This window comes from Poeciliopsis prolifica, unplaced genomic scaffold (assembly GCF_027474105.1).
Source record: "Poeciliopsis prolifica strain line A6 unplaced genomic scaffold, Auburn_PproV2 SCAFFOLD019, whole genome shotgun sequence".
NCBI classification, from domain to species: Eukaryota; Metazoa; Chordata; class Actinopteri; order Cyprinodontiformes; family Poeciliidae; genus Poeciliopsis; species Poeciliopsis prolifica.
This window is the reverse complement of record NW_026562394.1, coordinates 5,995,868-6,022,843: the sequence shown is the minus strand read 5'-3', so window position 1 is coordinate 6,022,843 and position 26,976 is coordinate 5,995,868. Positions and strand designations below refer to the sequence as shown.

At 38.3% G+C, this 26,976-nt stretch overlaps 1 protein-coding gene across 1 annotated transcript in view; it reads left to right on the top strand.

The window, feature by feature from the left end:
- Nucleotides 1-26,976, top strand: part of pcdh1a (protocadherin 1a) — a 119,702-nt gene that overhangs the window by 86,346 nt on the left and 6,380 nt on the right. The gene's annotated exons all lie outside the window — the stretch shown is intronic.

The following is a 26,976-nucleotide window of genomic DNA, read 5'->3' as shown; positions in this document are numbered from 1 at the left end:
GTAATTTTCATCAGAACAGCTGTATAGGAAAGGGAATTGGGTCAAGCACCGAGCCCTGTGGATCTCAACATGTAACCCTGGTGAAGAGGGTTTATCATCTACTCCAACAAGATGGGATCTGTCATAAGAATTAAACACACATAGTGTTCGTCTGCTGATCTCTGCATTATGTTCAAGCCAAGTAAATATTGTAGTTGACTGTAAGACACATCAAAACTTGACTGCAGCCAGAGAAACTGAAAAAGTTGAATAGTTTATCATGTTATTATTTTTTAAGGACAGTATGTCCGAGGGATGCTTTTGTGCTATGTAGTCATTTCGTAGTGCAGCTATTCTCACCTGTGCATCGAGCGTGTTTGTTGTTGACTGTGTGAAAATTTGTTTTTTAAGCAGATCTGTGCCTTTCTGAGTGTCTGTGTGTGTGTGAGTGTTGTCCAAGGAGTGCCTCCTTCCTCCCTCATCAGCAGGTCCTCTATCAGACATCCTTAATGACCCTCTCTCACAAGTGTGCTAATTAAAAAAGCTAAACTAATGGAGCATTTGCCCTCTAAATAAATCTGACCCATGACATCCCGGCAGACAACACAATGTTTGGCTGTGGGTGGACACAAGCTGCACAGCAGCTTAGAACTGTGGGTGCCATTATTGCTCTGCACAATAATGGTAATAGGAGCTGATGATCTCATCAGATGTCCATTAAAAAAACCCCAAAAAACAGTCACATCCAATCACTAACCATGTATTTTCTTAAGCTGCCAAACATAATCCAGTATTTATTTATCGTCGATGCTAGTGACTCACATGGTATATTTCCAATTTTCAACATACCACTATTCCACTGCTGGGCAAGAGCAGCTCACCTCTCTCATTATGTTTTTATATCACTGCTTTGTTGCATTAATGTGATTTTATCTCATCATCATGCAGGGGTTTTTCTTTTTGTGCATAGGTTATCAGATTTGAGGGTGAGCCTTTCCCAGAGTCCCTTAAGAGCTGTTAAATGAATAGCAGCAATAAGACTGATGCTGTGATACTCTTAGAAAGTTACAAATGTACACTGCAAATTGAGAATTCAGTCAGTCATTTCTTTTATAGAACACTTTTATAATGCTAAATGTAACACAAAGTGCGTTACAGTGGATAAAAAACAAAACAAAAGCAAATTCAACATACTATTATCAGACAATCTTCCACATCGTTGATGAAGATTTTAACTGAAAAAATGAAAAATGAAAACAGTCAAAAACAAGAAAGAAATGTTAAATTGAAATTTCACCACTAGTTGAATTTCTAACTGAAAATTTTAGCATCATTACCATTCCTTATACAAACTCTGCTTGCAATCCTACTTTTATTTGTTTTTTTGTTGTTTTTGAGGCAGTTGCAATATATATATATATATATATATATATATATATATATATATATATATATATATATATATATATATATATATATATATATATATATATTGGGTATTAGATCAAGTGAATAAAAACAAAACAAAAAAAATTACTAGGCTTTCAGAGTGGGTAACATAAATAAGATTTTTGTTATTTCAGCTGTTTTTGACCTTGCATTGTAAAGTTTTATCAATGCAAAGACACTAAGAGAGTTATCTCCAGTATAACATGTACAATATTAACTGCTAATGATTTTTTCAGAGATAATAATTTATGTCAGATTATCTGAACGACCTTATTAAAAGGGGACAAGAAAAATGTTTTTGTCTAAGGTAATTTAGCAAAAAAAAACTAATTGTATGGGTTTATAATTTTTATCTTCTAATTTATATTTTCACGGTCCCTCTGTTGTCTATGTGTGCAACAAAATTGTCGACTTCTTCAAGGCATAGAGATGTAGGAGCCTGTTGAGGGATCAAAGAATAAAATGTGTCACCGTCACGGCAGAACAGCAGACGGCAGGGTTCTATTATTAGTCCAGCAACTTGCGTTGTGATGCATGGACTGTTTATTTGACAGCTTGGTAGAGTCTGGTTATTTAGTTTATTTATCTCTTTTGGAAATGCTTGTGTCCATTAGAGACACCGTACTTCTAGAATGGAGTTGGTGGTGGCTGTGCTGGAGAGGATAAGTCTTGCCAATATTGCCTTTCCCTCTGGCCCAGTGGAGGTCAGAGATTGCTTCAGAACCCATTAAATAGATTTAGTCATTCCATATACAGGCTTGCTGGTCACCCAAGAGCCAGGAGCTGATCATTTCCATTTTCTCCATATCCTCAGCATGTGAAAGACGTGCATTTCCCCCTCCATTGTTTCTGTTGTTGTGCCTGTTTATTGTGCTATTCCCATCTGCAAAACACAGTTTCTTTTTTGGTTTTTTGTGAGACTGGGTGCTCTTTGTTGTCAGCAGCAGGAGAACAAGATTGTGAGAGGAGATGGAGCAGTTAAAGAATGAAAAGGTGGCACAAGACGGGGGGGAGGAGGATATGTAATGTTCTGACAGGGAGTGGGGGACTGAGCGCCCTCAACAAAGAGGCAAAGCCCACAACATGAGCACATACGGCAGGAAGATGCGGAGATAAACTGCTAACCAAGGATAGACCTAATTAAAATGTGATTCCCACCTCTGGGAGATAACGCCGAGCCCACATAGAATGAAAGATTAGACAGGAAAGGAGAAATCAAATGAGACACAGGAATTCCTCCCCAGCTCCACCTGAATTGTGACATGAAGTCTTTTTTAAGCGCTTGAGTGGCAGAGTGACAGGTTGTACCGGCTCAAAGCTTTATTCATTGCAGTAAAGATGACTGACAAGCAAAAAATGGGGAGGAGAGCACGATGTGTCACTCCATTTAAGTTGGATAAAACGCAATATATAAACCCCAGACTGTCAGTTTTTGCATCACCGGGCCCTGGAAATATTGACATGGATGTGTGTTTAGTCATACTAGGGAAATTTTGACAATTGGGAATCTACATTTTAAGAAACTGCTGGTGCTTTGCAGTGGAACATGACGTTCTCAGAATCCATTTTAGTTTTGCTGTTTAACAAAGTGATGCTTGCAGTCAGGCGCAGCTCGCCTGCAGTTAGAATTAACTTATTGGTCCTTGGGGTGTTAGCAATCTCTTTATCAATGGCACAGATCTCTTACAGTGAAAATAATTTCCATATGTGGTGTATTGGCTGAATATATTATTAGCTAAGAGCGTACATGGGCTGTTAACGGTATGTTAATGAAAACAATAATATCCTTATTTTTTAAAGTCATGGTATTACAAAAATTTTATCCAAAAAAAATAAAACAAATCACATGATTTACTTGCTTATACTCCAACTTATACTCCAAGGTTTTCTAAAAATGCACATTAATTATTGCTGTTAGAATATCCTACATGATATTTATTGTTTTATTTTCCCTTTGATTCATATACTTAGTAGGAGTAAAGCTAGTGTCCATTAGGTCACTTATATTGTTTGCACAGTTGATGTGGAAAGATCACACTCGGCAGCTGAGATAAGTTAAGTCCTCATCAGCGCAGACAGAGCATCTGTATTGTGTAACATGAGAATTAGCAAGATAGACAGGCTATCTGCTTGGTTTATCCTTCAGTTAGCTTGGTGAGAAACAACGTTACCTGCAGATTGCTCACCTTAACTTCAAAATGGCATAATCTTATGAGGCTTTCTGGAAGTAACATCTTGACTTCTAAATAGATTTCAACTTACATTCGGGATCTACATGAATTAAAATAAATAACTTTCCTTGCTTACTGAATAGCTTAATTAAACATAACTGTCAACTTATCTGCAGTTTAGCCTTTAGCATTTTAAGTATATGCAAGAGCATTTAATTGATCTATGTTAAACATTTTGTGTCTTAGCCTCTGTAGAAATCACCATAATTGTTACTGAGAACAGGTTTTATTAGGATACGATATTCTTCCAACCCAAACTTCCTTAAATATACACTGGCCTGACAGAGCTGGTAATGGGTAAGAACAGTTTGATTTAACTGCTCTAAATAATAAACATGTCAGGTTTTGAGGTATTTTCCTGACCAACATGTAGAATTGCAGAGGACGGCAGAAAGCAAAGTGATTTATTCACAGTATTTACCAGAAATATGAGTACTACTACTAGGAGTTTTTTTTTATTTTTTTCTCAGACAGTGATTCCGAAAGAGGAGAAGAGCAGTTAGATTGGACGAGAAATAAAAATGATGAAGAATAATAACAGGAGGTACTGAAATAAGTATGGCTGGAAGGGTAGAAGGATGTAGGTGAGCGAGGAATGATGATCATATAGTGGTGGAGTGTGAATGGAGATGTGTCGATGAGGATTTGTGTTTGAGAGGTGGTTTTGTTGGAGGAATTGCAGGAAGGTGTGCAGTCTGCAGCAGGCCAACCATGCCCCTCTCCCTCCAGCAAGAATCTTCTGTTCTAAGAGAAGACTCACAGATATACAAAACCACTGTCACTTAGCGGAATTAAGCAAGTTTTACAAACCGATTTCATTCGTAGATTCCTGAAAGGCTTATAACAAATAAATAATAATTCAGGAATTCTTGAAGTGAAAAGTGATACATGCCACAAAACCTAAAGTATAATTAGTTGACTAATACTTTCTGACAGTTTTACCACTAATAGTGCATTGAACTTAACATTAAATTGATTGGCATCAGATTTTCTCATGTTTAGACCTTCGTAAAGACACATCCTTAATATATATATATATATATATATATATATATATATATATATATATATATATATATATATATATATATATATATATATGCACCGATATCATGTTAAAACCGCATGACAGCTGTTTTAGCACCTTTAATGGGGAAAATGTTGCACATTTGACACTTTGCAAGGTAGAAAACTGAAATGATTCAAATTTTAGACCTTTAAAAGACTAAAGAAAACTTGCAGAGATCAGTCTCACTCACTTAATTTCTTTGCCAAGACATTTCAACCCACTAACTCTTTCATGTTAGAAGAAAAAAAATGTGTGAAAACAACACCCTGCAGAAACAGGTGAGGTTAGCACTCTACACTGTTGCTCTGCTATCTGCAAGAAGGACAAAACTCCAGTCACTCCAATACATTCTCTAGCATCTCATTAAAAAAACTTTAAATTATAGGAACTGTAACATCTAGGTGTTTTTGAAAATTTTACTGAAACCTCGGTATGCTCTAATACTAGCTATAGGTAATGAATCTGACAGCCCATTATGGATTTTGGCTATTAAAGTAAGCAAAAATTTCAATCAAAGTAATAGAATTTTGAATATAAATGCTCTCTTATCTGCAGAAATTAATTTCTGGATTTTTTTTCTTTTTTTCGATGTGCGCAAGCATCTCTCACATTTCCTAATTCTTATCTTCACATTGTTGTAGTGCTGTCTGTTTCAGTTGGCTTGGGTTTATTTCTCATTCCTCTTTTAGTGCATACAGCATCAAGGATTGTGTACATACATTTTATGTGTGCACGTCTGCCTACCATGAGTGTGTTTGTGCAGTGGGTATGTGATGGGGGGTTATGAAGGAGGTCGCATCACAACCCAAATGTGTAAATCAATTTGATTACAGTGCCATTTAACTTTAATAGGCTCTGATCATAATCAGTGAGCTCTGTAATTCCCTTTAAATTGATTGCTTCACACAACATGAAAACTGCTTATCTTATATATCTGGTTGGTGTCAAGATTCATGATTTATCATGCACCGTAATCACATCAGACAAACGGTGAATGGTTTCTCTGTATACAGTGAGTCTGTTTGTATTTCAGGCAGTTCTGGTCAGATTTTAATTTGCAATGCCGAGACGTTTGCTGTATTGTTGTATTTCAGAGAAAAATTACTATTTAGTGACTTTTCTTTAAAATGGTCACCAAAAAAACCATAAAAGGTAGTCACCCCCTTTGAACATTTTTGAATTGTCACATTACAGAAACAAACCTAAAAGCTCCATTTTGGGATTATAAGTGACACATCTGAGGACTTGTGTTTCTCCATGATATATTTTTTAAAATATCATCTGAACCCATTTATTCTTATGGGGTGACAGAGGGACTGTTGTCTATATCCATCAGTCATTATACAAGAGACTTGGTACACCCTCAGAAAGTCGAAAGTCTATTGCACAGCAACACAGAGACACATAGCTCAAACAACAATACAGACACACACACACACACACACACACACGCACGCACACCCCCCCCACACACACACACACACACCCACACACACACACGCACACACACGCGCACACACACGCTGAGGACAATTTAGAGAGACCAATTAACTTAACAATCATTGTTTTGAATTGTTGGAGTACCCAGAGGGAACCCACGCATATACAGGGAGAACATGCAAACTCAGTGCAGAAAGAACCCAGAACTTTTCTGCTTTGATGCAAGGTAATATTACTACCAGTTTTGTTTTTGTTCAGCTGGAGAAATTTATGATGCATCCACAGATTTGATATGTTCTTCCACAACTAGATTAGTATCAGAAGATATCGGTTCAGTAAGATGATAAGGCTTCAGTTATTGTTTATTTATTTATTTGTCACATGGTCTTTTATTCACTTTCATTAATTATGTATCCTAAGGGATACACCAAAGACATTTCTTCCCCATTTTATATCATTTTATTTTATTAAATAAGTCTCTTTTTTGTACTCTAGAATACACTTGGAATCCGATAACAGACATCTTCAGAAGCCTAATTTAACCTCTCGACTTATCTGGGGCCAGCAATGTGCCCCGTCTCTCTATTTGGGGGCACACATCACACATTTGACGATCAATCCCTTTGTGTTGAGCCCAGGCTCAGGAATAATCACTCCTCTGGGGGATCCATGGTTAGTCATCTTCAGTGTGATATGAGGGCTAGCACTCGTGTAGCTGGACTAAAGGCAGGTACTAGCATGTGCACACAACTGCACAGGCACACACAGATTTACACACAAACTCAATTGACCACAGATGGAGGAATTTTGATGTGGCTGCTTGCCCAGCATGAGGTCTTCCTGTGTCTTCCTCTGTGCTGACTCGCTGCCATATGGGCTATTGAGAAGGGTAAGATAAAATGGAATAAATGGCATTTGCATGATAATGAGGTTCTTTGGTAATACTGTCTGATTTTCCTCCCTTAGATCTCACAGACGATGTTTTTAGCGTTATATATTTGTTCAGTTTGAACTCCCATCAGGGGGTTTTCCTATGCTTTCATTGCTGGCTATATCAGTGCCAGAAAAGGGTAAGGTTGTTTTGGCCATTGCTGATTTAACACATGAACATCTTGTTCTTGTGAACAAAGCGTGAGCAAATAAAGGCTTAAATTAAGACATTGTTTTGACTGGAGGGCAGAATATAGCACTAATGGACCTTGTTTTTCCTATGAATGCCAACTTGGGTCGATGCCCGGGTGCCAGTTTGAAATGCTGATGCAAAGGTGTGGGTTTCCTTAAACAGAGGTCACTGTGCTTTGCCAGAGTGTCTGCCTCTTTTATTCCAGCCTGAACCAGCACTGTGGCCTATTGCAACAAGAAAAGAGACAGGGCATGGGACTAGTTGGTTTTTGGATACTTCTGTAGAAATGGCTCCAGTCGAGTGTTTGCTTTTGGAAAGCTGGTATGGGCGGTATGCTTATCATTCCACAGTCATTTCATCATTGAGCCTTTCTTAACTTAGCTGCTTCTGTTTTCCATGATTCAACTGTGGTTTTATTTTAAAGCAAGTAGGTCATTGGAAGAACCTAACTGGAGCGCAAATAAATTCTCTATCCCGCATTAAGCAGCAACACTATATAGACTCTGGTAAACTATAGCCCTTTTAACAAATTACTTTATGGGACAATGGACCTGAATCCAGTGGCGCTGATGATGTGTCAACATGTCATAGTTTTGAATGTGTCTACATTTCCCTTCGCCCAATTTGAAATCGAAAATGTGCTTTCGCTTGTCTGATCTTCGACAATGAGAGCGAAGGCGTCCCGTTTAAACTTAGGCCACACACATTACAGTATTTGTGAAATGACAGCAGACAGGCCAGAACCTTTGAAAGGGGGTTTTGTGGCATGTAATCGCATCTCAGGCCATTAACTACAGCACTGTAAAGAATTGGCTTATTGTCTTTCTGATTGAACTAAATTATTGTGTGGCAAGGATTGTAGCCACATGTTGAAATTGAAATGGAACACAAGCAGGAGTCCCATTATCTCAATAAACCCCCCTTGCATTTCATTCCATACCAGATTCTTTGACACATTAAAGAGATTTCTCCACAGTTACATCACTTTGTCCAGCTGTCTTGAAGACTGGGGAAACATAACTGATAATAGGATCCTTTTGTCCTGAAAATGTATTATGGTCATTCATGCAGTCATAATGTCTGTCAGTGTTTCTACCACTATTAACACTTAGAGCATTCATTTGTGATGCCTTGAAAAAGTAATTATACCAGTGAATCTTTGTTTCACATTTCATCACATCACGAACAGAGACTTTATGGTGTTTTATTTGGATTCCATGTGATAGACCAGTGAAACATAGCAAAAAGGTGTGCTGTAAAAGGAAAAAAATATATATTAATTGCTCTTTTTTTTTAAAAAAAGGACTAATGCCATTGTATCTCTCGCTAAAGATACTCGCTGCTCAGGTGAAAGAACATGTTAACTTCAGTTTTGCACTCAACAAAGTTGCTATTTCTTACTGTAGCCCAGAAGAGTTAACAATGAAATGTTATAACACAACAACAAAACGACAAAAAAGAAACTATGCTTAAACCAAAGTTGTGCTGGCAGGTTCATCATACATAACTGGTTGCTTTTGCTTTGTCGCGTTTGTATTTACATTTTAGCTTTTGGTTGTGTTATGGCTTTTGTTGTTGCATTGTGGCTTTTGCATGTTCTTGACCCTTTGGAGCCACTGTGGTTTATGGAACAGTGACGTGCGGTCAGGGGAGACAAGTGAGGCTGAGTCTCACCTGTCATAACATGACATTGTTGTCAGTTGCTGTGGCAACAAGTCTGTGTGTCGCCTGGCAATGCAGAGAGGAAGAAAGAAGTGGTTTTGAGTTGTACTTAAATGGTTTTTCCCCTTGCTGTGGAGCATAGGCTGTAATTAATACCTACATTTTCAAGTTTCATTGTATTAACAGAATTATTCTCCAGCGGCAGCACGACTATGGATGGTATGTAAAAGAATCGTCTTTTTGCCCTCCAGCATTGTCCGCATGCGCAAAATCTCACCAAGATGGCCAGGTGAGGAAGGTCAAAACTTTTACCAAAACCGTATCTGCGCATTGCCATCTGCACATAACTTCTATGGTCATACATGGTGATGGCAACAGAACGATACTTTTATTTATCAGTGATATTGGTAAGATTCGATTTGAAAGAAGAATAAATGTTGTTAGAAAGTGTCAAAGACTGCAAACCATGTTCAACCTTTGTACAAGATAACTAATGCACAGACACATTTACAGTGGAATGATTTACATTGAAGCACATTTATGTATGAATTCACAACCTCAACAGTTCCAGTTGTGCTTCTAAACACAAATGTAACTGTTAATATACTGAAGAGTCTATTTAGAAAAAAGTACTTTTCAAGAGTATCTTTCTAATCTGACTAAACTGGAGCTCTTTAGGAAAAAAAGATCAAGGTTTTCTATGTATTTAAGAAAAAAATCTTGAAATCTTTTTCCCTATTTTGCTATATTTCAGGACAGTATGGCATATCAAATTCTTATAAAGGTAATGTTTATAGTACACTGTGATAAACTGAAAAGATTCATGGCATGTTAAGATTTTTCCAAGGTATTGGTGGCTGTATGATGTTGGCCATAAACATTTCCTAGTTGTGCATTTCTCATTTTGGTATTTTCTACTCATCTACTTCCTCACTTAAGTGAAGATGACATGGATGAAAACCCAGATAAGTGTTCAGAATTACATCTAAAAAGAAAAGTGCATGCATATAAGCTCACATTAGTTTCCATAAATAGTGCTTTTAGCACCATGCGGACACCGAACATGCTCGGTTTTAGCACTAAGCCTGTAAAATGAATGAGTGAGCCAGTGTGCCTAAGCCAGTATTCCTAAGCTTTAAATGTGCTCATGTATTACTCTAACAAAAGTGGATGGCTCTGTGTGCTTTAAAAATTGGATAGTATGCTGTCTACTTCTGCCATGCCAATGAGTCTTGGCAGCAGGATGCTGAAGCAGCAGGTTCGGAGGTGGTAATGTGTGTATAAATTTAGGCTTGAAAGGACAAGTTTCTTAAGACACATGAAGTAAAAAATCTTTATTATTCCTGTGCCTCTCATTTCCATAGGAGGGGCTCCTTTTAGCTGACTTTGTACGGCCAGTTCCAGGGGATCTTAAGTCGAAACTTGAAGGATAATTATGGAGGCAGAAATAGAAAGTGGAGGTAGAGCTCTGTTGCTCTCACTGGGTCTTACCCAGTCTCACTCCAGATGTGATTCGTGGAGTAGGTATAGACTGCTGTGCGTCAGGGAGGGGATGCTGGCTTGGGGCCAGTTCCACTTCAACCTTAGTTGGTGGGGCTGCTCAAGCCAGCATCAGAGAAAAGCCCGGAGGGTCATCTTTCCATCATAGTCTGAGTCGCTGAACCTCCCTCTAACTAGTGCTCTGCCCTTCAATGATGGATGGCACTTGAGGGACTGGAATTGTACGTTATGGGTCTGACATGCATTTTCTTATTTCCAGTGAGTCTCGCAGGAGTGGAACCATTGTGGCTCTAAGCCTTTCTCGCGGATGTGTCAGAATTCCCCTCAGTTTAAGAGCTTCACAAACTTGATGAGGACTAGATCCAGTAGATCAAGACATTCTGGAAAACAAAAGTTGCAGTGCATTTTTCCTACTTTCACCCCTGTGCAAGAATCATTTCCTACTTTGCAGTGTTGCGTTGACATGGTGTATCATGCAGTCAATAATCGTTATGCTTTCAGCTGCATACTAAATATATACTTCAATTAGTTTAGCTTTTCTTTCTAAACACAAATGTAAGTGTTAATATACTGACGCATTAACAGTAACATTTTACTTTCCCATTGCAAAGAATCCAAAGCACATTTTATTTTTCCTTGACAGAGAGTTTTTATTCAGTCCCACACTTTTAGTTATGACTTTGCCACGCTGGAATTTTTTTTACTTTTATAACCTTAAATCTTATTCTCTGTGAGTTACTTCCAAAGAACCCTTGTTCCCAAGCCAAAAGTTGAGTAACTCTGACAGAATATTACATGATGGTGTAAAATGGTTCAACATTCATCTTAAGATTCTCCAACCTAATTAGGAGGCATGTAGATTCCACAAAGAATCTACAGTCTTAAGTCCCGTCATCATGCAAAGGTTTCTTAATCATCAGAAGTTATTTCTTAATTTACTTTTTCTGTTCTTTGTCTTATGTTTTCCTTTGGGTCATTCCTTTTCAGATGGCTGCACCATGTTCCATGCCCCAACGTGTGTCACTTATCTTGATGTGCTGTCTACTGAAAAATTATCTCGCCTGAAGAAAGATACTCCTCATACGTATACCTTAGGCACTGTTGTAACAGATGGTGAGAGGAAACAGACAAAAAAAAAAAAGTGTGCTCTCCGTCTGCTTTTGACTCCTTTATTGTTTTGTTTTGGTGTTCTTGGGCATTATGTTTGTGACAGGACCAAGTGATAAGCATCAATGTCATCCATGTTTCATGTTTGAAAAGATTTCTTTGAGCAAGATGATTGTACTTAGACAATCATCTAAAGCCCAGAGGGTCTGAATTTATCAGTTTTATTATTGGACTTTTATCCTGTCTTAATATACTGTGGAAAAGATTTAAAGGAACATCATGACAAAAAAAAAAAAAAAATAGTATGATGCACTGAACAATTAAAATATAATACTGGGATCAAAATTCATGATGAATAACAAAATGTCTTATAATCTACATTGTACTGCTATTCACTAACGACAAAATTAAGTTAGAAGTTTACAAATGGAGAATACAAAGATATGCTTTTTTTTCTCACTTTCTGAAGTTAAATCAGTCAACCTTTTTTAGGACGGTTGGAATTAAAATTACTTCTATTTGTGAAATGTCACAAAAATGAAAGAGAATGCCAGAGATTTATCTATCAAAGTCTTCAAAATTAGAAGTTCACTAACTGTTTGACTTTGGTCAAACATTTTGGCTCTGAGAAGGAGCTGAGCCTCAGAGGCAGGTCCAACCAGACGATTATGCAGCTGAGTATTTGCCATGGGAGATTAAACATGCATGAAATAATCAAAGCAACACTCCAGATATGTCTTGATGAGGGAATGAAATTTATGACGTGATTTTAAGCTAAAATAACCCAATTTTGTGAAATATTGCTCCTTTAGTAGGACTGTGATCAGGGCTTTGTGATGACCAAATCAAAAATCAAATTGATCACTTACCTCACTGATAGAGGGCAGTGTTCAACCTACACACACAACAGGTGCTCTTCTTCTATGCTTTAGTAGTAAAGCATAGAAGATAATTGATAAGATTGAAAACAATTATAAAAATACAAACATTCAGTGGGAATAGAACCACTTAAGGACGCTCTCTTCATTAGTGATAATCTCCATTAAAGCGGACAGACTTTTTTAAATGGAATCAAAGTGAGACAGAAACAAGAACAAAGCAGAATGATAGGGACACTGACTTCATTTTCAGTATGTGAATGTATGTAATGGATAAATGACTAAATGTAGTCTGAAGCACTTTGGGTTCCTCTCGACTTGATGAAGAACTAAACAAGTACAGGCCATTTGCCTTTTATCATATTACTTATCAAAAAAATTTACACTTTAAAGAAATCGGACTTTATTTAGGTTTAAATAAAGCCGAAATAGGCTTAACCTGAATAAAGTTCTCAATTTGGCGCACGTCAATCAAGTATTGTCAACTTCAGTCAAATGGCTACAAACTTAATTTCACTAAAAGAGAAGACCTAAATGCCTCTTTATGTTTGTGGCCAGTGCAAAATCTCTGGTGAATTTGAAAAATATTTTTGTACTCAAATTTCCAGTCTTCATGACATGTTTTTACCCATTTTTATTGCTTAAGTAAAAACGTTCAGATGACCTTACTACAGATTTTCCCTTACAGAAAAACATATTGTAATAAACCAGTTACATTGTGGTATTAATCCTCGTTTAATAAAGAAGAAGATTTTAAAGTGTAAGTGTTGACTTTACTGAGCTAGAGTATCAACTTCTCTTCCCCACTGTTCCTTGAAATAAGAGAGAATATATTTTTATTTTAGTGATTGTACCACATGTCTGATCTTATCAACATCATCAAAGGACATAGATCTTGACCATGCTACATCAAGTACTGGCAGCTGAATACAACACATCACTAAGAAAGACCACAGGAGGGAGGAATCATGTTGGCCTTAAAAGCTGCCTTGATGACCACCCCCACCGCCTTCTGTGTTTTGTAGTTTTCCTCAAATCTATATTTAAAGACTAAAATGTACAGTTTCCCTTTTTAAAGATTAACATTTAGTGATATTATTTAGCCCCATGTGCTATTTCCTCACTAATCAAAGCCCTGACAGAAAAGCTATTGCCTGGCATCGGGCCATGGCGAGTGGAGCCCTGTGTGGAGATTGCTGTCGTCCTTTTCCTGCTACACAAAAGGCAATTTTCATATTCCATCACAGCATAAATTTGAATTGTCCTGCTCCTAACTCGTGGCTGTATTGTTCAGAGCATTGTGGGAGCAGAGGCTTTCCATCTGACTGCCTATAGTGTGTTGACTTTCCATGAGAATTGTCAGTCATGCAGCAAGTCTCTATGTGCAGTAAATGGCCAAATAAAGCCTTCGCCTCTCTGGGGTTGGTTTTTTAGCTGCAGCACAGGCAGCTTACATAGCTCTAAAGATCGGATTTTGTGAGATTATGTTGATATTTGTCCATATTGGACATGGAAATTATCTACCTCCTGTGATGGTATTATCTAAATCTGTCAGTATTTGACCACAGTCACATTTAGTAAAACTTGCGCTGATCCTCACATTTCGCCCTGCAAAACATCAAGTACACATGGGGCTCTGACACAAATCTCAGCACGACCATTTTGTGTCTGGCTGAACAATATGACTAAATATGAAAGATATCAAGAATCAACTACACCCAAAGGCAAGGTTGTACAGTTCTCTGAAACAAAAAATGTTCTTTGCTTTTTTTCTGTTACGCTTAAATGTGAATTCATCAAAGACATATCTCTGTATATAAAAACAAGTAATTTTCAAATGACATTTTTTATGCTATTCAGCTTTTCAAAACAACCTTGATCTTGTGTAAAACTTGAATCTGAAACAATTTTTTGACTCAGTTTTGCTAGCCAAGACTTAATTAGTGCCATACATGTACCTTTTCACTTTAACATGACCTGCCTGAAGAATAGGTAGGCTTATATGTCACATCTTGGACCAATTTATATACATCCAAGACCAAATAAGAAGCAATGCCATTTACAATCTGAAAAAGGGTTAAAAAGCTGTTTCCAAGGCTTTGGAAGGTGAACCACAGGAAGACCCATCATGTACAAATGAGAAAAACATATAACAGTGGTGAACCTACTTAGGGGTGGTCAGTGTCCCAAAATTGCTCCATCAGCCCACTGATGACTCATCAAGGAAGTCAGAAAAGATAATATCTAAAATACTGCTGACCAAAAAAGCAACACACACAAGCCTCATCTCATATTTTCCAGAAAACGTGGTAATCATCCCCAAGACTTTGTTGAGACAAATGAGACAACTTTTGCCTTGTTTGTGGATAAATGAGAACTAAAAGTGTGTGAATCCTGTTACATATTGTGTCAAACTAGAAAAAGAAAGCGAGTGTAATGCTGACATTCAAACGTGATGTTTAATTTTGGGTTTCTTTGCAAGTCCTCTGTGACTTACCCTAACTGATGAAACCATACAAAAAAAAAAGTTTTTGCAGTGTCCTAGTTAAAATACAATTGAGAAATGGTGGCATGACCTCCAATACACTCATGCTTAGAAATCCTCCAATGCAGCTGAATGAAAAGAAAAAATGTGCAAAGAAAAATGGGTCAAAATTCTTAAACACTTATGTTAAACTTATTGCATGGTTATTGCTCCCACCAAAGCAAGTACCTTCTCACATTGGACAAGTTTGGATTAGTTTTGTGAAATGGGAGAAATACCTTTTTCATGGGAAGACGTGGAAAAACGTGTTCGTTTTGGAGCGACTTCATCACATTCCCGGTCTTAAAAATCCAGTCAAGTTTCTGGCTAATTAGAAGCTAATGTCAGTGCTTCCATGTTAACTGTGTTTCGCATAGCAGGGTGTGGGGATCAAAGGCAGAATTAGCTATGAGATAACATCCCAATCGAAATAGGAGGAAGAACAACAAACGGCTCATGGAAGACAACCATTTAACATGTCAGAAAGATCAGTCAGTGAAAGATATTGAGCATGAAAGTCATGCATTGGATGGTACTCTATGGGGAAAATCTCATAAGAAAAAAAAACAGTTTTTGAAAAGCAGATATGTAAATCTCATAAAAGGAAGCCTTTGATTCTTTTTTTTTCTTTTCTTCCAAGAACAAATATTGCTAAAGTAATTTTATTTGATAAAAACTATTAATATCGCTTCAATATTTTTAGTAGATTAGTTATTAAAAGCTCAAATCTGTTTACGCCTCAGGGAGTGGGGTGCGGCGGGATTCATCAAGTAAGTAAACAGCTTAAATGCAACAAAGACGAACGAATTGAAGACTGATTGCTCAGATTTTTTTTTTTTTTTTTTTCAGTTTTTTGGAAAATGCAGCGTCTTTTACCCACTTCCACGAGGCTATTGAGAGCCGGCGCTGTGAAAGGGCCACAGAAAAGGCAGAAAACACGCAGAAAGCTTCAAAGGCAAGGACACAGAGAGAGACATTGACTCGAGAGGAAGAGGGAACAGTTGGGTGTTAGACGAAAATAGACAAGTATCACTCCCAAGTAAATGTCACACAATAATCAAAGAGAGTCGGATGATAAAACGTTCTGTTTAATTATCATGACAGGATTTTCTAGCAAATCAGTCATAACATTCACAAAAGAACTTTCTTTAGGCAATTTTATAGCTCAGTTTCATCAGCTCCTTGTTTACTTTCATCTTCAGCTAAACTAAAGCGACTAGACTGCAGCTAACTTGCACATCTGCAATCCAGCTTTGCCTTTATTTTCACACTGTGCAAAATTAGAGTTGAACTTGTATGGTGATACAGAGTAGAGAAAAAAAGACCATTGTATATAGCATTAAGTTACAACCCTTCACCACGAGAAAGCAGTCTGGATTTCCTTGAGCGTCTGCAATTAAATTACACAGAAAACTTTGGGAAATGCGTGGTTTCCTGTTTCAGTTTAAGGGAGAAACACAGACGGGGGATAGAGGATATCACAATGGTTCAAAATGTAATTATTTGGGCCAGGGTAAATATGAGATTGCATGAGCAGCTAGTTGGGAATAATAAAACTCATCAAGCTTAAGTTGCAGCAATTTTTGCCCTGTTATTCCTAATTTGTATTCTTACATTAACATTTTATTTCCTCCACTTTTAGCCTATTTTAAACAACACTTGTAATTGTTTGAATGCAGTGTTAAGAAACATCCATATGAGACAGAGGAAGATGTGTCAATATCTTCATATAGAATCTGCCAAGCGCCGATTAGATTGTTTTTGGCCAGTTTCCAAGATTTCATTGGTTACTCTCTTATTCTGGTGTTCCCTGATGAACAGTTTTATAATTAACAGTATCCGGGCCTGTTTTAGCCTTTTGACTTAGAAAATAATCAAATATTCATACTAAGAGTAGAGGTGATGTCACATTGCAAGTGTAGCTGTTAAACAGTTTTCTATTTTTTGTCATTAACCCTCCTGTTGTCTTCGGGTCATTTTGACCCGAAGACAACAGGAGGTTAGTCTTATTTTTTTCGTCAAGTTCACATTTGAATTGCTCCAGCAGAAAATTCCATCTGAGTTGTGAACACTGTAGGTCTGATTCAGGACTGTTAGATTTCAAGTTGCTGTATGCAGTTGCAATTAAAAAATGTTTTATAAGGGCTTGTCCTCGGGTCATGTCAACCCGAGGGCAACAGGAGGGGGGGGAAATTTGAAAAGATATCAGTTTTACGGAGATCAGTGATGCCATTCCATACTGTTTGCCTGTCCAGCTGGGATTTCCTTAGTCTTCCGGTCCAGTCTGACCTGAGGCCTGGGTTTGGTTATTTTTATTTCTTTTGTAAAGTTCACATTTGATTGCTTGAGCCTAAACTTCCCCCTGAGTTGTGCACACCATAGTTCTGATGCAGGACTGTTAGATTAAAGTTTCTGTTATGCAGCTGCAATGAAAAACATATTTTTTAAGGGCTTGTCCTCGGTCGACATGAGCCGAGGACAACAGGAGGGTTAAAAAAAAAAAAAAATGACAGAACTAATGTGAAGCTGTCTTTTGAATCTTATTTTCTGTTCTTTGTGATTAATTTCTTTTCATATTATTAAGATAAGTCTGAAATTTTCCAATACGTTGTCATTATTTCCCAGTCGGACATGTTTCTTTTATTCTTTTTTAAGAAACAGCTTAAAAACTCAAAATTCTAAAAGCAAGCAACTGTGTCTTGTTTTTCCCTGAATGAACAGCCAACATGCGTCTTTAGAAAACAGAGTTTTCACTTTCAGGGCTTGTTTTTGTCATCCTTATGTTAATTTGAAAACACTTCACTGAAATGGAAAACAGCTAATGTTAATTTTAAATAGTCATTATGTATCAACTACTTCCAGAAAGACTTTATAGCCATACATAAAATATCAGATCTAGAAAATGTTGAAAATCTCCTTGGAACTTCGGTGAAAGGAGTTCCAAGGTTAGAAACTTCTTCTCCCAAGGTTAGGTTGTTTATGTAAGATAGAGACATATGCTCTCCTATATGTTGTCTTCTAATAGCAGAAGATCTGTAAACATAAACTTGCAGATTTTCAATGCCAAGTTTAACCAATTCTGATTTCTCTTCCACCACTTTAGTATAGAAAATTAAAAGAAGAGCATTCCAAATATAATCTTTCTAATGTTCCTCGCTGGTACCTCCATGTGTGTAAGAGAGTGGTTACAGTAAAATAATGTTTACAAACAAAATGTTTACAATGTTGAAATCATATAAGCACAACCAGCAACACTAAAGAGCTGTCTCTGTATTTGATAGATGTTGGTCCTGTCATAGGTTTTGAAGACTCCCCAACTTTGACAAACATCATGTTCCCTAACAGAAAGAGGCTGAAAGTCAAAAAGAAAAATACAGAGCAATGTTGCTGTATTCAGTGCAAATATGTGCAAATATGTCTTTGCATATTGTAGAAAATAACAGGTGCTGTTTGAATATCTCCTTATGTCTCTACTTCATCTAGCTTCATTTTTGAATCCCTTGTTGATACTGGTAATATGGCACACATCTTCACTCAGTGACAGCGTTCACACTGAACAGGGTTATTTCTGCAACTTTCCAAGCACGCTTCCTGAGAGGGAAACAGATTGATTTATTCTTGCCAGGGTGGTTAACACTGAAAACCGGCTGAATGTTGGCAATAATCTAATTTCTCAATTCATCTTTAGTTGTAATACAAAGTAATATATTATTTAAATGAAATTGTACAGTGTTTCCAGTTCACTGGACTTTGCAGGGATAATCATAACACTGACTCTTTAATGCTTTTCATAGCTACTTTTATTTATTTTCACATTGGCAGGTACCAAGAATCAATATCTTGTTGTGAAGCTCCACAACGCAATTTCCAGTCAGTAATTGACCAGCAAGCCAAACATGGTCAGAGGCTGAAAGCTGCTCTGCACTCATGCATTCAACAAACACCTTTGCACGCCAGCGGAGAAACAATTCTATTCCTTACAAAAAAGGAAGTATATCATCATTTAGCACACTTTACTCCCCCTGTCCTTTTCCACCAGTGTTTTGAATCGCTTTTATCAGAAGATGCTGCATGCGCGTGTCGCAGTTTGACAAAGCCTTAGTGTTGGTTGACACATCACACTGCATATCAGCTCCTCAATTGGAGGAGCCGGTGCATAGCGTGATCTGTCAGCAGGTGCTAGGGCTTTGTCAAATGCACTGATACAGAAGGGAGTCTTCAAATAGAGGAAGTCTAACACAAAATGGTGGATGGTGAGAGATCTGACAAGAGGTTCACCGGCACCCACTGAAGTATCTACAGCATCGTTTTACTTCTTTTTTCTTTCTTTCCTTTTTCCCCGTCTTCTCCTTCTCCCTTCCTGATGTGCCCCTGGCCCGACATGTCCACTCATCAGGATTTGTCAGCAGGGAGACTCGCCTCCTCGGGAAGCCGAGAATTCAGATCTCAGTGAATCTGCGAAGGAGATACTCTGACACTTTTGCTTCTGACCAATTGTTATCCTGCCATCACCTTTTGCAGACAGCTTGACTGAGAATTGATTAACCTGTGTCTGCTAAAACATTTAACCTTGTGTTTCTCAGACAGACAAGAAATCCCTGTTCAGGTTTGAAAAACTGATGCATTCAATCTTTATTTTTATTAGGATACAAAGGAAAGCTTAACAGGACAGCAGCTTTAGAATAAATATGCTGTAATTATCCACAGAGCCTGCCTAGAAGGTTTTCTAATGGTGCACAATACTTCATCTCACACATCAAATTTTGCAGAGCTATGGTGAAATAAAAAAGTTTGCTCCACATTGTAATTTTGCTGGTGGAATGCTTAAAGTGTTTCTCTAAGGTTACAAACTCCCCCATTGTTTTTTTCTAGATTCCTGTTACAATGAACAAGCTAAATGTGCATGTCAACACTATGTTTGTGCACTTGTAGCAAGTTTCTTTCTTTTAAGAATGCAGCCCTCCGCAGGGGGAGTAAAGAAATGAAAAAAAAGTAGATAAGAAAAGCTGCGTTTGGTAGCTTCTGCTTACTGTGCTTACTGAGAGTTCTTGAATAACAAGACTTGACATGTCACAGCTAAATAAATACAAAACCCTGGTTTCTTGTTGTTTTTCCTCGCCGAGGATGACAACCACAGAATGCAGTCACACCCAGTTATCATACTGATAGCCACCACAGGAACTACTGTCTGCAAAGATAGGGATATTTCTTCCTCAGTTCCCATTGTTCCTCTGGAGCTCCTCCACTCATTTACCACATAAACTCTTTGCAGGCACCACAAATGCGGCATTTATTTCCCTGGCACTCTTCCCCCAAAATGCGAGCTGCCGTGTTTTTTTTTCCCCGGCAGTTGTTTCCCTCCGCGAGCCGCGGCTCTCTCATATTTGTCCGCCATCGATCATAGCGGTGTGGCGCTCGCGCTGGAAAGCAGCCGGTGGGGAGAGGCAGCATTTGCAATCAAACAGAGAGGGAGCAGTGTGAAATCTCAGGAAGAGGCAGCTTCCCTCTATGCCCGTGGGCAGGGGATCAGACGATGAGGAAGCCTGCCTCAGACACTCAACACCTCCCACTGGCACCCTGATGCAAGCAGCATGCAAACTCACCCCTTGCATGTATCTGTCAGGCCGGTGGGTTAAGCTTCCATGCGTTGCCCCCTCTCTGCGACTACACTGTGCAGTATGTACATGTTGTGTTAGTGCAATAGAGGCACCTTTAAAATGTCCAGTGTGAGTTGACTGCGACACAGCTGAAGGTGGGAAGAGGTAAATTTTTTTGCTGTTTTCCTAGTTAATGATGCCACCGTAAGAAGGCAGACAGGAGTGACCCCTGCGTAAGGTAAAAAGAGGTGCAATTTGTCTCCAGGCAAACAGGAAAAAGAGCTCTGCTGTGCACAGAGGAAGAAATGTCAATGAGTCACTGTTCTTTAAAGCAACTCCAGTCAGTCTATGCCAGCAAATGTAATATCAGCATCTTGCAATGTATTGGCACCCATGCGCACTTGTCATATTTTGTAAGCGTCGCCCATTTAGAGACTGAATTATTTGTTTGTTCTTTGCTGCAAAATCACACAAGTTCAGTCAGATTGGCAGGAGAGTGCTGATGAATAGCTATTTATAGAAGAAATTTTAACTATTTGCTTCGAAGGCAAATTATATAAATTAGGCACACTTGGGTATAACTTACAGAAATTGATGGTATGTAGCTTTTATTAAAATGTATCCTTTTTTTTGTACATATTTCCTCAAACTGTCAGTGTTCTGATAATATGAAATGGATAATCTGGGGGGAAAAAATGATCTGCTCCTCTTGGACCCTGTGGAATTATAGCCATCTGGGGAAGTAAATGCAGTGTGTTTCTCCATCTGCATCCATTCTTAGCGGTTGAAGAGGCTTTGATCTAAACCCCTTAGCTCAGGCTAGGTCTTTGTCTTGTGTCCAGATACAAGGCCTATCGTCCTGTTGTTAGCTCCATCATCTCCCTGTCTTCTCCAGCCAGCTTGATCCCCATGGCATGATGCTGCCACTGTCAGTTTGCTTAGGGTATTATGCAGCGCTAAAATTTATGCTAGACATAGCGTTTTGGGCGTTAACCATTCTCATCTAACAAGATGACTTTCAAACTGGACTTCTTACGCCTTTCCTTATTTGGTTCACAGATTTATCAAGTAATTGACTAATAGTTGTTCTAACAGTGGATTCTCCCATCTAAGTGATGGTTTTCTGTAGCTCCTCCAGAGTTACTACTGGCTGTTAGCTGCTTCTCTCATTGATTGGGCTTTCCGATCACATGCGCAGTCTTCTCTTGGCAGGTTTGCTGTAGTCCCATTTTATATAGATATAATGAAAAGGGCTCTGTGAGATACTCAGAGCTCAGAATATTGTTTTATAATCTAACCCTGCTTTAAGCTTCTCTCCACAACTTCCTCTCTGCTCTGTCGGCTGTGTACCTTAGTCTCCATGAAGCTGTTTGTTCGCTGATGGTCTCTAAACCCCCTCTGAGACCTTCATGGAGCATTTGTATTGTTTGCACTGTTTGTTTACAGCTATCGGAATAAAGGGGATACAAACACCTGCCACATTTTTATTTTTTATTATTCTTTTTTATTTGAAACAGTTGAAAAGCAGATATAATTTTCCTTCCACTCTGCAATTATGGACTACTTTTGTTGGTCTGTCACATAGAATCTCAATCAAATACAATGAAGCGGGTGAACAAAAAGGAGTTCACGTGGTCTCCACTGTTTTAGTGCTGTGATTAGATAATCTGTTTTCCATTGTCTGCCCTTATGTCTGTGACATTTAAAACTCCAAAATCCAAAAGGCTTGTTATAGAGTGTGGGCTGAGTTATTCTAGGTATGTATACAAAAAGCATGTGGGCCTGAGTGGGTGAGAAAATACCAATTTTCCCACAGTCCCTTCCGGCTCGGTCCTCTTACCTGAGGTTGACTCATTTGCTTCATCACACCCTCCAAATATTCAGACACCTTTGCGTGGGTGCATGTTTTTATTTTGCAGAGTGGACAACAATTCACCACGGTTAGCTGGTAGTGCACCGCAGCCACTACCAGCTAATGGCCATGACACAAAGCCAGACACCAAAGTATAATTATCAGCATTGATTGTTCTTTGTGGAAATGGATCTGAGTGTGACTGAAAGGTCAGCTCAACGTAAAAAAAAAAAAAGAAAAAAAAGAAGAAACCACAACTTGTGCTTTGCCGATAAAACACCCTGTCATAACATGGCATCAGTGCAACATAATCAGCAACTCTTTGTTTGGAAAACCGACGTGCGTAAATGAAAGTGGCGTTCAGTAAAGGACGTTAATGATCGCACGGAGCAGAGCTGACGATAGACTACTCTGTTAAATTGTGTGTTAAGAACAGACGGTTTCTCTCAGAGCCCCGCTCTGAATAACACCAATTCAAATGGGGATAGTCGGAGAGACTAACCAATGTAGTAAATGGCCTTGAAAACTGTTGGCATGAAATGCATGCTTTGGCAATTCTGGTGGAAAATGACATGACTTTGGCGTACGAGTTGTGTATTTATCTGTCACCACAGATTTTCTGCCCCTTGATAATGATGAGGAGGGCTCAGCGTGAGCGGCGCGCACTCCAGTCACCGGTGCAATGTGTCATTTTTCATAACGCATTTTCTTTTGCTTGGCATTCCTTTAAACAACTTCATGTTATCTTTTCTAAAAACACATTCAACCTGAAGTGAATCACCAGGCTGACAGTCAGTCAAGATACAGCAATCAGTGTTAACCTTAGACTCTTTCATCTTTTCTTTCTCTGGACTCAGGAGTTAAAAGGGGAAAGCTCTCATGAAACAGGCAGACATGAGTGATCTATATCATTCAGAAGTTGACTGTGAATGTGGGTGCCTTCACTGGTGCCAATTCTGATCACTTGTGCATCTTTCTTGGTAATTTCTAATTCATCAAGACAAAAATATGCCCTAGTAATGCCTGTGGTGCATTTCTAAACCCCCCCCCAGACCCCTGAAAAAAGGTGCTCCATTTCCACCCCCCACCCATCACCATACACGGCTTTGTAGATGTGCAGCTGCTCCGATTTGAACATGTTGCCTCATGGTGAGACGCAAACCTCCTAGAAGCCGTGGAGAAGTTTTAATCAAGTGTGAAATCCATTTTGGGGTAGATGCCTATGCGACTGCACTTGTACTTAAAAGCGTGCTCCTCAAACCTCGCTTCCTGTGAACCTCTCCTGCAGCTCCAGTCCATTTTCGCTGCTGTGATGCATCCTGACCACGCCTGCAGATAGCAGAGCTGGTGAAAATGAAACTCCGCTCGTCAAGGAGGAGGTGGCACACGGCCACGCACATGTGGATCTCATTTTTTTCCCAGTTGCTCGTCATTTTACGCAGTCACTATATCTTTCAAAAGTATTCAAATTCCTCGATTTATTATTATTATTATTATTATTATTATTATTATTATTATTATTATTTTGGATATATTTCAAAATGTAAAAGAATGTAAAACTCCAATACATTTCATTATGCTTTTGTGTGATAGGCAAACAAAAAGTGGAAGGAAAATGATTTTTTTTTTTCCTTTTTTTCTTTTTTAATTCTCTGTGCAAATAAAACTCTGAAAAGCGTGGCATGCATTTGTGTTCAGAAGAAATTGGAAAAAGGCGCTCTGGTCAAATAATACCGGAAAAATTTGGTCTTCATTCACGATGCTGTGTGTAGATGAAAACTGACATTGCAAGTCACCATGAGCAAAGTGAAACACCATACTTGAAACGTCATGCAATGCTTTTCCACAGCAACAGGTCAGATTTAATGAAAAGGTGGCTAGAACTTAGAACATATCCACGTGATAGAATGGCCTTGTCAATGTCCAGTCCTAAATCCAACTGATTATGTAGAAATAAAAAGAGCTGCTCTCCATGCAAAACGAGTCAGAGGTATTTTGCTATTTAAAAGCCAAAGAGACATTCTTCAAAGGTTTTGCTGGTGCAAAGTAACCACAGGGAAAGACAGAGTAGCAACGCATGCCGCACTTTTCAGATCTTCATTTGTTTAAAAATAAATGAGAGAGAGAAAAAAATATCAGTATCAGTCAATGATACTTCACATAATATCCCAACATGATATGTTGAACTTTATTTGCAGTTCCAGTGGGATTTGTTTTGTTGTGGAAAAGTTTAGATACTATGAATATTTTAATAAAGCAGCTTTTTTCCCCCTTCTGAATCAAACATAATATTATAGGTAATTCATTTGAAAACAGTACTAGCTCAATTACAATGGCCTCATAAACATAAACAAGCCTTGACTTAAGCATCCTGGTAATTAATTAGGCATGAATAAGGCAGAACATTCCCCAATTGTGCGGTGAATGTATTAAATAGCCTAAACATCCTGCTGCTTTGGATTAGAGAAACAATGAGATTAGCTGCAACAACGGCTCAAGCTATGCATTCTTCTTCGCCCAGTTGTTATTACTGCAATAAACAATGGGACAATTATATATGGATTACCAGTAAGAAATAAATAGTTACCAATATGGACGAAGAAATAAAAAGAAATACCCTCCATTATGAGTTTGTTAGTCGTGAAGCAGTTGAAAGTCTTGGCACACACACAAACACGCGCACACATACGCACCGTGTCTCAGAGTCTTTATATTCAGCCAAGAAAAAATCTGGAATTTGATTTTAGTCTTTTTCAGGTCTGGATAAGTTTGAAGAAACAAAAGTTGATTGTCAGAAAATATTTTTTATTTCCAGATATTATTTCCTACCCCATTGTCTATGTCTTTCCTTCAATCATCCTCTCTAGTGCCACTCTCTCCTGTATTACTTTGTTTTGTGCTTCCTTTCTTTTTTTATTACTTTCTTTCTTTCTTCCTCTCTCACTCATGCCCTTTGATCAGTTGTTTTGTGCCCTTCTTTTTTTTCCTGGTGTTCTGTCTCCTTTTCTCCTTGTGTGAGTCCATGAATCCTTTCCTCCTTGTGTCATTTGGTCCTCATTTTCCTTCATTCTTTGGAGACTGAGCTCTAAGACAGTTTTTAATTATAGATACTGTTGGTTTTCTGAAATGGGGTCATTGAAGGTCAAATATGTATCAAAATTGTACTAAAAAGAAAATTTGAATAAATTTTAAAGTTACAGTTACCCTAGTGTTCTCGCTCCATGGAATTTTATTGGCATAATAAAACAGGACTAGAGCATCTATGTGTGGACAAAGGCAAAAAAATAAAAAATAAAAATAAAATAAATTAAAAAAAAAAAGTTGCTATATATATATATATATATATATATATATATATATATATATATATATATATATATATATATATATATATATATATATATATATATATATATACTTACTTATGTTCTTCCTTCAAACTGCATGTCCTTTATTCTTTCCCTCCCCTTGTTGTATTTCTTTTTTTCCTGTCTGTGGACTTCTCTACATTTTATTCTTAAAGTCAGCATAAATTCAAAGGTGAATGTTTCACTTTTGAAATGTGCTTTAAAAACACGCAGAACTCTGAACATTTCAGACTGAATAAGTATGTATTTTGGACATTGAAAATTGGTAGAGACCTTGTTCTCACAGGGACCCTGTGTATTTTGATTGACTGAAGCAGTGGTGAACCAGATGCAATTCTCCTGCCTTCAGTGGTCTGACATTTTGTGGGCTAATTATCTTGCCACTGGTCATGAGTACAATACTGGCGAAATGTCTCCCAGGCTTTCCGTCAAGCTGGCACTCTGTCTGTTAACTTTGAACTCTTGTTGCTACCTCCAGTACGTCATCCTTTGTGGTTGCATCAGTCCCATTCAGCCGCTTCCCTCAGTTTGCTGTGTTTGCGTGTGTGTGTGTGTGTAAACACTTTCTCTCATTCGCACGCTGTGCTGCAACCATGGAACATGAACAGAGCATCCATAATGGACACGTCTCCGCATGGTGTGGACAGCCTTGTGGCATTAGCGTAATGCGTTTATCACAGCAATCACAACTTTTTCTCGTCAGTCGCATCACAGAGACACAGATCTTTGCTATCTGCTCCTCTCTCTCAGACATTGATCCGACTTGTCCCAGCATGAGTGTAAAGGGATAAAAAAAAAAAGAAAAAAGAAACGATAACAGAGTGGTATTTTCATTTAATCCGTGCTGCATGTTCAGCTTGTCAACAGGTGCACGATTGGCAAGCCCGCCGACGGCCAGCTGCACGTTTCTGGCCGACAAACAGAGCGCCTCCCCGGAGCTGTGTTTGGCTTCAGAAAGTGTGAGACTGCTCCAAAGTGATAGCTCATGCAAACTTATTTTGGAGCTTTCTCGACTTGTGTGTAAAAAACGAGGTCACTGGGTTGTGGACCCATTTATTTAATTAGGAGTAGCTGAATAAAAAATGGATGATAATCAAGGGCAGGGAACTCATTTCAGTGCTGTCAATCAATAACTCATTCAGCAATGTTTTTTTTTCTTCTCCCTTCCCTTAAAGGATCCAGATATCCCCTCCGTAA